Raw genomic sequence first — 12354 nt, forward strand, 5'->3', positions numbered from 1 at the left:
CTTACCACCATGTGACACACAAACATACAAATTTGCTTATTTGTTTCTTGTGTGTCTCTACACTCAGTCCTAATGTAATTACCCAGTGGGTTCTTCCTGACTGATGTACAGGAAAAACCACTTTGTTTAAACTGTGGTATTGCAGTGGAGAAAGAGTTTAATTAACCCAAGGCCCCAGGTGGAAGGACTGGAGTTATTACTCAAATCAGTCTCCCTGAGAACTCAGGGGCTAGGGATTTTAGGGGTAATTTGGTGGATAGGGGGACAGGGAATGGGTACTGCTGACCTATTGTGGGTGAAACTATAGGAGTGTGGAAAACGGTCCTCCTGCACTAAGTCCATCTCTGAGTGAGGGGCACAGGACCAGCTGAGTCATGAATCACAAATCCAGGTGGGGTCAGTCAGTTGCCAGAATGCAAAAGTCTGAAAAACATCTCAAAAGACAAATGTTAGGTTCTACAATAGTGATGTTATCTATGGGAGCACCTGGGGAAGTCAGGACTCATTTTTTTTTTTTTTTTTTTTTTTGAGCTGCTTACAGTTTATTTATAAAGTACAAGGTACACTTACTGGGCCTGGCCTTTTTTATTTTTACTCTTTGCCTTCCTTTCCACCCAGCCAAGATTTTTGCGTGCTCTCATCTGGGAGTTGAGCCGATTTCACAAATCTATCTGCTCTTGGCTGTGATGAGCCAAATACTAGCACAACCTTCCCTGGACCTGAGGGTGGCTTCATCTTAGAAGGCCCACAAGAATCCTACTGAAGCAAATGACTCTGCTCCAGTCAGCTCAGGCCCCTGTGGAGCAAAAAAACTGGTGTCCTTCTTGGAGTGCTGCCTTCATCTCCTTGAACTGAGCCAACTGGCAGGCCTCCTCCAACCCCAGCCAGCAGTAGGCTTGGTGCTCATGGGAGAGGCGGATCTCCACATCATAGTCCTTCACCTCTGCCAGCCAGTAAATGACTGTTTTAGGCTTGTTCCTGGCCACATAATTGAGTTCTCTTTTGAACCCCTCAATGATGGTCAGCTGGCCTGCTTCTATGCCTGCTTCCTCTCGAGTCTCCCTCAGGGCTGTTTCCAAGTCATCCTCTCCTGGTTCCACATGGCCTTTGGGAGGAGTCCAGTGATGAATGCCATCTGATGCCTGCAGCAGTAAAAACTCAATTGTATTGTTGTCCACTTTGGGAATGAGGCATCTTTGGAAGATGATCAAGCCACATGCTCTCAGGGCCATGGTCTTATCCAGAAGCAGAGGGCAGCAGGAGGCGGATCTTGGACCAGTCAGGAATCTTGTGACCTCTGGCCACATGACTCCTGAGCAGTAAAGGATCATAGAAACTACACCCGTGTTCTAGCAGATTTCAGGCCTCTCTCGTAATCCCAATCTTGTGGCCTTTTATTAGCCTTACAAAGGCAGTTTCAGTCCCTGAACAACAAGGGGATCAGTTTTAGGGAAGGTCTGTTATCATCCTTCCTTCCAGGTTAAGCTATAAACTAAATGCCTCCCATGGTTAGTTTGGCCTCTGCCCAGAAATGAGTGGGGACAGCTGGCCTGTGAGGCTAAAAGCAAGAAGGAGTCAGCCACGCTAGATTCCTCTCACCATCATAATCTTTGCAAAGTTGGTTTCACTAACTCAGATATAAACTTCACGAGGGCAGTGCCTTGATTTGTTCCCTGCTGTATCCTTAGCACCTAGAACACTGCCACATTTACAGTCAATATTTGTTTAAAGAAGGAAGAAAGGAAGCAAAGTGGGAGCAGAGGGGAGAGGAAGAGAGGAAGGGAAGGCAGAAGGGAGGGAAGGGGGAAGCTAAATTACGGGAGATGACACAGTTTCATGACAAATACCTTGCCTTGGGAATTAGATCTCATTCAAATTCATTCACCAACTTACTAGCTATATGACTTCAAGCAAAATACTACAATTCTTGAGAGCCTGTTTGCAGGTTCTAGCAGGGGAATGCAGCTACTCATATACCCTTAACCAAAGACCTGTCCTCCTCTATTCGGGATGGTTGTCCTCTTCAACCTAGCAGGCAGCTTCAAGAGGGATGCACGTGGGGCAGTGAGTGAGGAAGAGGACACCCACCTAGCCAGCCAGGTCAGCCAAATCAACCCTGGCGATCAATGGGGTCCAAATCAACCCTGGCGATCAATGGGGTCCAAATCAACCCTGGCGATCAATGGGGTCCAAATCAACCCTGGCGATCAATGGGGTGACAAGTGCCACTGCCAGATCCCCCCACCTCCAAAATACTTTAAGCCCCAATTTTCTCATCTATAAAATGGAGGCAAAAATATCTTCTCTCTTGCATAGTTGCAAGAACAGAATATGTATAAAAATATCTGAAAAGTATCTAGCATAGTTCCTTGCAAGCAGTAAACTGTTAATAAATATAAGATCCAGATGTAAAAATAGAAAATTCATAGTTATTTAGGACAGAACGATAGCTAAGCTTTGCATTCTAAGAGAGTGGAGGCATCTACTTACATATTTTTGTAGAAAATGGGGTATTCATTGGAAAAACACCTAGGTGAACTTTTTTGGTTTAGAAAATAGTGGTCATTGGGCAAGTCACAGAAGAATTTAGGCAAAGGTGCTTGCTTGTTTTGTATAATTAAATGATAGGTATGAAAACTTTGTGTTTTCTGTTGGAAACTCAGGAGATAGTACAATGTGGACAGAGTGATGGAGAATTCCATTTTCCTCTACTCACCTTTGGTTCATTAGCTGGATCCCTGCACATTAGACTGCTAAAAGGCAGATAAGCAAGAGAAAGGCCGGGTGCAGTGGCTTATGCCTGTAATCCCAACACCATGGGAGGCTGAGGCGGGGTTGATCAAGTCAGCAGTGCAAGACCAGCCTGGCCAACATGGTGAAACCCTGTCTCTACTAAAAATGCAAAAAGTAGCCGGGGATGGTGGTGCATGCCTGAAATTCCAGTTACTCAGGAGGCTGAGGCACGAGAATTGCTTGAATGCAGGAGGCAAAAGTTGCAGTGAGCCGAGATCACAACACTACACTCCAGCCTGGGCAACAGAGCGAGACACTGTCTCAAAACAACAACAACAAAAAGTTTATTAACATGTGCATCCTGCATACACACAGGAGAAGTTAGTGATGAGGGACTCAAAGGGGCGATTAGAACCTGGGCTTATATAGCATCATAATAAAAAAGCAATCATTTTGCAGAGAAATGACAAGACAAAGGAAAGGGACTTTAGGCTTTTAGGAATAACAGACTATAAGAAGGTGAATGCACGGAGGAAACTAACTGAACTTAAAATTAAAATTAAAATTAAAAAAACAAAAAGTTAAGGGTGTTCCAGAACACTTGGTGATTCAGACAAATGATATTTTCACACATAATTTATATGTTTTTGAAACAGTCTCACTCCATTCCTCAGGCTGGAGTTGAGTGGCATGAACATGGCTCACTGCAGCCTCGTCCTCCTGAGCTAAAGCAATCTTCCTGCCTCAGCCTCCCAAGTAACTGGGACTATAGGTGCGCACCATCATGACTGGATAATTTTTAAAATTTTTTGTAGAAATAAGGGTCTTATTATATTGGCCAGGCTTGTCCCGAACTCCTGGGCTCAAGTAATCCTCTGCATTGGCCTCTGAAAGTGCTGGGATTACAGGCGTGAGCCACGGTGCCTGGCCTTCATACAATATTTTAATAAATCAAAATTAATGCAAAAAGACCCACAATAGACAAATATCAAATTTTTAAATAAAATTGACATAATGACAGGATCATTATGACTGATTTTTTTTCCTTTGGCCTCAGGCTGCAAATCTGGCTCAATACAGCACTGTGACTGATTCTGACTTTATCTGATTTTTTTTTTTTTTTTTTAAGGCAGTGTCTCGCTCTGTCCCCAGGCTGGAGTGCAGTGACATGATCATAGCTCACTGCAGTCTCGACCTCCTGAGCTCAAGGGATGCTCCTGCTGAGCTCAGCCTCCTGCAGAGCTGGGAATATAAGCACATGCCACCATGCCTGCCTTATCTAAAATTTTGATATTTTGTTCATCATGGATATTTCTGCATTAATTTTGATATCTTAAAATATTGCATTAGTCAGGGTTCTCCAGAGAAACAGAACCAATTTAGATAGGAGAATCAATCTAAATCTTTTCTTTAGATTTATTATAAGATACTGTCTTATGTGATTATAGAGGTAAAAAATTCCTCCCTTCTGCAAGCTGGAGACCCAGGAAAGCCAGTCATGTACTTGGAAGGCCTAAGAGCCAGAGGGCTAATGGTGTAGATTCCAATCTGAGTCTGAAGGCCTGAGAACCAGGAGCACCAAGGAGAGAAGAATATCGATGTCCCAACTCGGTGGTCAGACAGAAAAAGGGGGAATTTCTCTTCCTCTGCCTGTCTGTTGTATTCAGGCCCTCAACACATTGGGTAGTGCCCACCCTCACTGGGTAGGACCATCTGCTTTACTCAGTCCCTCCATTTAAAGACTAATCTCTTAGTATTTAAGAGATTTGGAGTCTGAGGCAGGAGGATCGCCTGAGCCCAGGAGTTTGAGGCTGCAGTGAGTTGTGTTCATGATACTGCACTCCAGCCTGGGCAACAGAGTGAGACGGCTGTTCCAAAAATATATTCAACACCTTCACAGACACAAAATAGTGTTTAATCAGGTATCTGGGCATCCTGTGGTCCAGTCAGGTCAACACAGAACATTAACCATTGTAAATATTATTTATCCTAATTACTGAGTGGTTTATTTTTGTTCCCTCTGAAATCTTACACCAGAAGTGAGTGAGGCCCTGGACCAGCCAAATTCCAGCTCTGGGCCATGGGTATTGTGTTATGTATGTGAATTTCTTGGCAGTCCAAGCACTTTAAGAAATATTGGTTGAATACCTACCGAGTATCAGGCATGGAGTTCAGTTTTAGGGAGTGAGTAGTAAGCAAGACAGTCAGTCCCTGCCCTCATGAAGCTCACTGTCGAGTGAGAGAAATGTACATGAAATACTCAAGATGATAAGTGTTATGGAGAAAATACAAAGAACATGGAGAACCTACAGCAAGAGGGCTTTTATTTTGTTTTATTTTGTTTTGTTTTTGAGATGGAGTCTTGCTCTGTGGCCCAGGCTGAAGTGCTATGGCGTGATCTTGGTTCACTGCAACCTCCGCCTCCTGGGTTCAAGAGATTCTCCTGTCTGAGCCTCCCGAGGAGCTGGAACTATAGGCGCATGCCACCACACCCAGTTAATTATTTTGTATTTTTAGTAGAGACAGGGTTTCATCATGTTGACCAGGCTCATCTCGAACTCCTAACCTAATCCTCCTCCTAAACCTCCTCCTAATAAAAATTAACTGGGAATGGTGGTGCATGCCTGTAGTCTCAGCTACTCAGGAGGCTGAGAGGAGAGAATCACTTGAGCCCAAGAGGTCAAAGCTACAGTGAGCCGTGATCATGCCTGCATTCGAGCCTGAGTGACAGAGCAAAAACCTGTCCCAAAAGTAAATAAATAAATAAATAGAAAATCAAAATTTGGAGATGGTACAGGAGGAGAGAGAAAGTGCATATTACAGTGACCCAGGCAAGAGAGACTGGCCAGGCGCTAAGTGGTAGCAGGGAGAAGAGAAAAGTAGAGACAGCTGTAGATGAAGTAATCAGGATGTGATAGCTCATTTAAAGGAAGGGTGAGGTGGAAGAAGGAGTCAAATGTGATACCTGAGCTTCCAGCTTGGGCAACTGAGTGGTTGGCAGAGTCATTTCCCAGAGATTGGGCATATTAATTAAGGTAGTAGCTGTATACACAATAGAAGTTGCTAACTGAAATGATTTTTTTTTTTTTTTTTTTAAGAGACAGAGTCTTGCTCTGTCACCCAGGCTGGAGTGCAGTGCTGCGATCTTGGTTCACTGCAACCTCCGCCTCCCAGGTTCAAGCAATTCTCCTGCCTCAGCCTCCCGAGTAGCTGGGACTACAGGTGCACATCGCCACACCCAGCTAATTTTTTGGATTTTAGTAGAGACGGGGTTTAACCATGTTGCCCAGGCTGGTCTAGAACTCCTGAGCTCAGGCAATCTGCCTGCCTCAGCTTCCCAAAGTTCCAGGATTACAGGTGTGAGCCACCGCGCCTGGCCCTGAAATGATTTTGTATGTTACATACTGTACTTAGTTACTCCATGGAAAGAATCAAATCCTTTTCAGACAAAAACAACAACAGCACAGAAACAATTATATAAGTTGATCGTCATACCATGTGATAAGAAATTACGGGTTGTTATTAATAATTTTGAATAGAAAATAAGTGATGTAAGATGTTGGCAGCTGCATATTATATAGCAACAGACTAATAATAGGCAGGTCTTGAAAGTCTAGAAATTGATTTCATTTTCATTCATCCAGTTTGTGTTTCTTGGTTTATTATTCATACATTCTTTAAGCTTGACTTTCTAAGAGGCTTATCATAGGGAAAAAACGGCTCATAATTCTCAGTATTTATTTTGAAGGGGATTGGAATGATTTATTCCATAATGTTACAAACATAGACAAAACAGCATTCTCTCCGGGGATCTTTGAGATTTTACAGGTCCTGTGCAATGATTTTGATTCTGTTTTCCATCAGTATTGTGTTTATTATCTGAAAGGTTTCAGGAGAGGGAAAGGATAATATTATTAGAAAGAAAACATATAAAACATCACCTTGGGTTCAACATGCTTCAGAATGTCCACAGCGCCACATTTGCTCCAAAATGACCCGTAGGCAAATAAATAGCAGCAGCAGCTAAAAAGTTTTAATCTCCCCCAATCCCCTTACAAAAATAGACAGAACCACTGATACAGCAAAGCAAAATCTTGTGGACATCTACAACAAAAGTGGTAAGATATTCCCATGAGGAGGAGGGGTCAAACCACTAACGGCAGTAACATATGTATGGTAACGGCTGTAGGAAGACACAGAAGAAAGAAAGATGACTTCCAAAAAACAGCCTAGAAGGCAAATTAGCAACAGGCACCCGCTCCCAGAAGGGAAAGTCTATGGAAGCTATCCCATTCCCAAAGGGAAGAGTCACTCTCGGCATGGAAAATACCATTTCCAAAGGGAAGAGTAAACTCTCAGCATGGGAAGAGGAAACTCTCAGCATGGAAGGTACCCGTTCCCAAAAGGAAAACTCCACTCTCGGCATGGAGAGTACCCATTTCCAAAGAGAAGAGTCCACTGTCAGCATGGAAGCCACCCATTCCCCAGGGGATGAATCCACTCTCAGTCCGTCAGGTCATTCTGACAAAAGCAGCCAAAACTGTTGGTGGGGACGGGGGTGCCTTTGCAGGCTCCAGATCTGCAAACTCCGTGATTGCTCAGATCAAAATGTGTTTAAAAAGAGAGAAGTCTTGGCCGGGCTCGGTGGCTCACGCCTGTAATCCCAGCACTTTGGGAGGCCGAGGCGGGCGGATCACGAGGTCGGGAGTTTGAGACCAGCCTGACCAACATGGTGAAACCCCGCCTCTACTAAAAGTACAAAAATTAGCCAGGCATGGTGGCACGCACCTGTAATCACAGCTACTCGGGAGGCTGAGGCAGAAGAATTGCTTGAACCCAGGAGGCAGAGTTTGCAGTGAGTTAAGATCACACCACTGTACTCCAGCCTCGGCGATAGAGTGAGACTCTATCTCAAAAAAAAAAAAGAAAGAAAAAGAAAAGTCTTTGTAATTCTAGAGGTTAAACTTCACAAGGAAGAGAAAATGGTTAATATTTATGCACCGAAATGCTCAACCCTACTTTCATAAAGTAGGACAAATCCCCATACTGAGGAGAGACTGCCAGGCGTTAAATGGAAACAGAACAGAACCGGGACACCAAAACTTAGGAAAGAGGAGAGTCACACCGAGCTGGAAAGGGAACACATCTCAGAATGTGGTGTGTTCAGATCTAAGTCCGTGTTTGGATCTAAGTTCATAGATCTCAACGCAGCACAGTCACAACAGAAAATGAAGCCCTCGAACACTGGCCCTAGGGAAGATCTTCCAGGCATCCTCCTCTCTAAGAGGATAGGAGAGCCTTGAGTTAAAGCGGAATTGTGCTTGAATATCCCAAATGATGTAATTTTTTAAAAAAATTAAGTGGACAGAAAATATTATTTCTGTAGATAATGAATCCATGTCTTACAATAATAAAAATATTAGCCTAATATTTCCAAATGAGCTTAGAGAATTTCAGAAAATGGTTGTAGCTGTGGAAGAATGCCATAAATCAGAATTAGAAAATGAGCCTGTAATCTTAGCATTTAGGGAGGCTGAGGCAGGAGGATTGCTTGAGACTAAAAGTACAAAACCAGCCTGGGTAACACAGCAAGACCCCGTCTCTACAAAAAATAAAAAGTAAAATGACCCAGGCATGATGGTGTGCTACTGTAGTCCTGGCTATTTAGGAGGCTGAAGTGGGAGCATCGCTGGAGTCCAGGAGCTCAAGGCTGTAATGAGCTATGATTTCACCTCTGCACTCCAGACTGAGTGACAGAGTGAGACCCTGTCTCTAAAAAAATGTAAAAAGAGGAAAAAAAAAAAAAAAGAAAGAAAACGAGATGATTGGCCAAAAGAAAAGTTTGAAATGTGAGCTAAGAGAATTTTAAAAAGAACTAGGAGTAAAAGAAAAAAAATAATTTCAGAAATGAAGACCAAAGTAGGATGAGCTTAAGGACAAATAAACATCATAAGAAAAAAAGAGAAAACAGAATGAGAGGAAAATAAGAAATTAAAACAAAATTTTAAAAAAAGATAAGGGTTGGAGAAGCTAGGTGTGGTGCCTCACACCTGTAATCCCAGCACTTTGGGAGGCCAAGGCAGGAGGATTGGTTGAGGCCAGCAGTTCAACACCAGCCTGGGCAACATAGCAAGATTCTGTCTCTATAAAAATAAAAAACATATTTTTAAAAAATTTTGAAAATGGTTTGGAGAGGGAGTAATAGATTATTACTTATATATTAGCATACATGTAATAAGAGTCTCAAAAGAAGAAAGCCAAAGCAAGGGGAGTGAATACAACTGGAACTATAATTCAGAAAAATGTTCCTGATATCAAGTAGGTCTGAATCCACATCCTTAACGGGCACACGAGGTACCTCGGAAAATCCATTGATAATGGCCAAAACGAGACTTTCTTTGTAAGTAAATGTATTGAACTGAAAGAAAAGGAAAAAAACCAAACGAAATCTTTAGACATCAAAGTAAAACAACCAAGCCACTCATTAGGGAAAGAAACTAAGACTGACAGATTTCTCAATAGCAACATTTTATACCGTAGGGCAGTGGAATAAAGTATATTACAAACAGTAAGAAAATGTAGTTGAGGCCGGGCGCGGTGGCTCACACCTGTAATCCCAGCACTTTGGGAGGCCACGGCGGGCAGATCACCTGAGGTCAGGAGTTTGAGACCAGCCTGGCCAACATGGTGAAACCTGGTCTCTACTAAAAATACAAAAAATTAGCCAGGCACGGTGGCACGCACCTGTAACCCCAGCTACTTGGAAGACCGAGGCAGGAGAATCGCTTGAACCCAGGAGGCAGAAGTTGCAGAGAGCTGAGATCACGCCACTGCACTCCAGCCAGGGTGACAAGAGCAAAGCTCCATTTCAAAAAAAAAAAATATATATAGGCAAGAATTTTACATCCAGTCAAGTTTAAAGTCATGCACAAACTGTTATGAATCAGCAAGAACTCATGGAGTACTGTTCTCTGTGCCCTTCCTAAGGAACCTACTAGAAAAAGACAAACAAATGACTGAAGAGGAATTGGCTTAAGGATCAGGTGGGCGTTGAATATATATATTTACATGTATAACAATCAATACATGATGGATACAAGGATGACCCTATAGAATGTGGTTGTTATATGATACGATACTACTATAAACAATTATAACACAATTGTTTTAAAAAGCAATCTTTATAAAGCAAGGCAAAATGAAATGAATAAACCTAACTGTTCCACGAGTTGGTGGCATAAGCACAGACAGAGGAAGTATTTTAAGTAACTTTAAAATACAGTAATCTGAGGATATATCCCTAGTGATATGTACCATAAAATCAAGCAAGCAGAAAGTCTTAAACTGTTTTTTTTCTAGCATTCAGATTTCTACTAATACTATTGGCATTGCTATTCTGAAACCATTACTTTGTTAAAATAGAAATGGGGTCTTGCTATGTTGCCCAGTCTGGTCTCGAATTCCTGGGCTCAAGTGATCCTCCTGCCTTGGCCTCCTAAAGTGCTGTGATTACAGGAACGAGCCATTATGCCTGGCCAAGCTGTTACATACTATATAAGAGAAATCAAGTAAATAATTATGTGCATGCTATTAGGAACCAGGATTTTTGGAATGAGAAAAAAAAGGATAGAATCAAAGAAATACATTAAAACGTTATAATCCTAAAATTTCAATTGGAAATGTAAATATGAACTAATAATGTAATTTTAAAATATATACACACATATAGATGTCAGTTCTGCTCTTTAAAAGTACTTACTAGGCCAAGCGTGGTGGCTCACACCTGTAATCCCAGTACTTTAGGAGGCTGAGGTGGGCGGATCATCTGATGTCAGGAGTTCGAGACCAGCCTGGCCAACATAGTGAAACCCCACCTCTACTAAAAATACAAAAATTAGCTGGTTGTGGTGGCACACACCTGTAATACCAGCTACTCGGGAGGCTGAGGCAGGAGAATCGCTTGAACCTGGGAGGCAGAGGTTGCAGGGAGCCGAGATCACACCATTGCACTCCAGCCTGGATTATAGAGTAAGACTGTCTAAAGAAAAAAAAAAAAGAACTTAATAATAATAAGCCAAATAGTGGTGAGTACCCCTGGTGTCTACATTGTGGAATATAAGCAATATTTTGCACTAAAAGAAACCAGAGCTTCTTGGTTAAATGGCTAATTGCAGGTCTAGGGCAAGAAATACACAAATATTTTGTAACGTCAAACTATTTGGCACTACAAATGCCAAAAATTTGTAAACCGGAAATATTTTGTGCCAAAACAAGCCTAAATCATCATGTCAAAATGCCTTAAGGAGTCAAATTGAAGAATCTTCAACTAGCCAAATATGGGACCATTGGAATTTTGAAGGAATATTAACCACCCTTAATTGAAATACACCAGATATGTCTCAATCCTTTAGTCAGTAATGATACTAAAAGACTTAGTTGGTCACATATGGAAAATACTAGGAATCAACTCGTTATTTTGGAAACTGATGCAGATAAAATGAAATCAAGTTGTTACCTTGCCTTATGTGTTTGAACTGTACCTGGGACAGTAACTGATGAGGGAAAAATTTGGAAGTATTCTAGCTAGTGAAGAAATGTGACAGAATTAAAATATCACTCTATTTGCAAACCTTAATGAAATAGTGAATCATTAATGGCCATTGATATCACAGAGAGTCAACCAGACATATATGCCTCCTGATAGAAATATACAACCCCACTTAGGAAATACTACCATCAAAAAATTAAATCGGACCGCTCGAGCTTCTAGCAAGGAGAAATAAACATCATAAGAGAAAAGTGGAAAATGGAATGGAAGGAAAATAATAAAAATCGATTATTATTTCTATATTAACATATAGGTGCTGGGAACCTACCCAATTTACAGGAAATGCAAGAAAAAGAAACATGTTAAACCATATATACAGGGATGCAATCAGATAGTTTTAGAATATGGGAGGCTTCACAGAGAAGTGTTCTGCCTTCCTTAAGAAATAAGTTACAGGACAGGTGCAGTGGTTCACGCCTGTAATCCCAACAAGGTGGGTGGATCACAGAGTCGGGAAATTGAGACCATCCTGGCTAACATAGTGAAACGCCATCTCTACTAAAAATGCAAAAAAATTAGCCTGGTGTGGTGGCGGGCGCCTGCAGTCCCAGCTACTTGGGAGGGTGAGGGAGGAGAATGGCGTGAACCTGGGAGGCAGAGCTTGCAGTGAGCCGAGATCGCGCCACTGCACTCCAGCCTGGGCGACAGAGCAAGACTCTGACTCAAAAATAAATAAATAAATAAATAAATAAATAAATAATTTTTAAAAAAAGAAATGAGTTATAATGAATAAAAAGAAGGGGAAAGATGAGAAATCTATAGATGAAAATAAATGTAAGAGACATATTAACAAATTGCAGTGTATGAACCTTATTTGTATCTTAAGTCAACTGTAAAACAATTATGAGATAATCAAATGTGAACACTAGTTGAATAGCTTAAAATATTAACAAATTATTAACGTTTTAAAGTTTAATATTGATGTTCTGGTTATATTTTAAAAGAGTTCTTATGCTTTACGGGTTCATACAAACATATTTTTGGAGCAAAGATTATCATAAGACTGTTTCAGA

At 41.6% G+C, this 12354-nt stretch overlaps 1 pseudogene across 1 annotated transcript; it reads right to left on the reverse strand.

Annotated features, from left to right (window-relative positions):
- Positions 1-229: 229 nt before the first annotated feature.
- LOC103237956 (bis(5'-nucleosyl)-tetraphosphatase [asymmetrical] pseudogene) lies at positions 230-1270 on the reverse strand (annotated as a pseudogene). The gene has a single exon (XR_012094093.1). The product of XR_012094093.1 is annotated as a bis(5'-nucleosyl)-tetraphosphatase [asymmetrical] pseudogene (transcript).
- Between the last annotated feature and the right edge of the window lie 11084 nt (positions 1271-12354).

This window comes from Chlorocebus sabaeus, chromosome 9, assembly GCF_047675955.1.
Source record: "Chlorocebus sabaeus isolate Y175 chromosome 9, mChlSab1.0.hap1, whole genome shotgun sequence".
NCBI classification, from domain to species: Eukaryota; Metazoa; Chordata; class Mammalia; order Primates; family Cercopithecidae; genus Chlorocebus; species Chlorocebus sabaeus.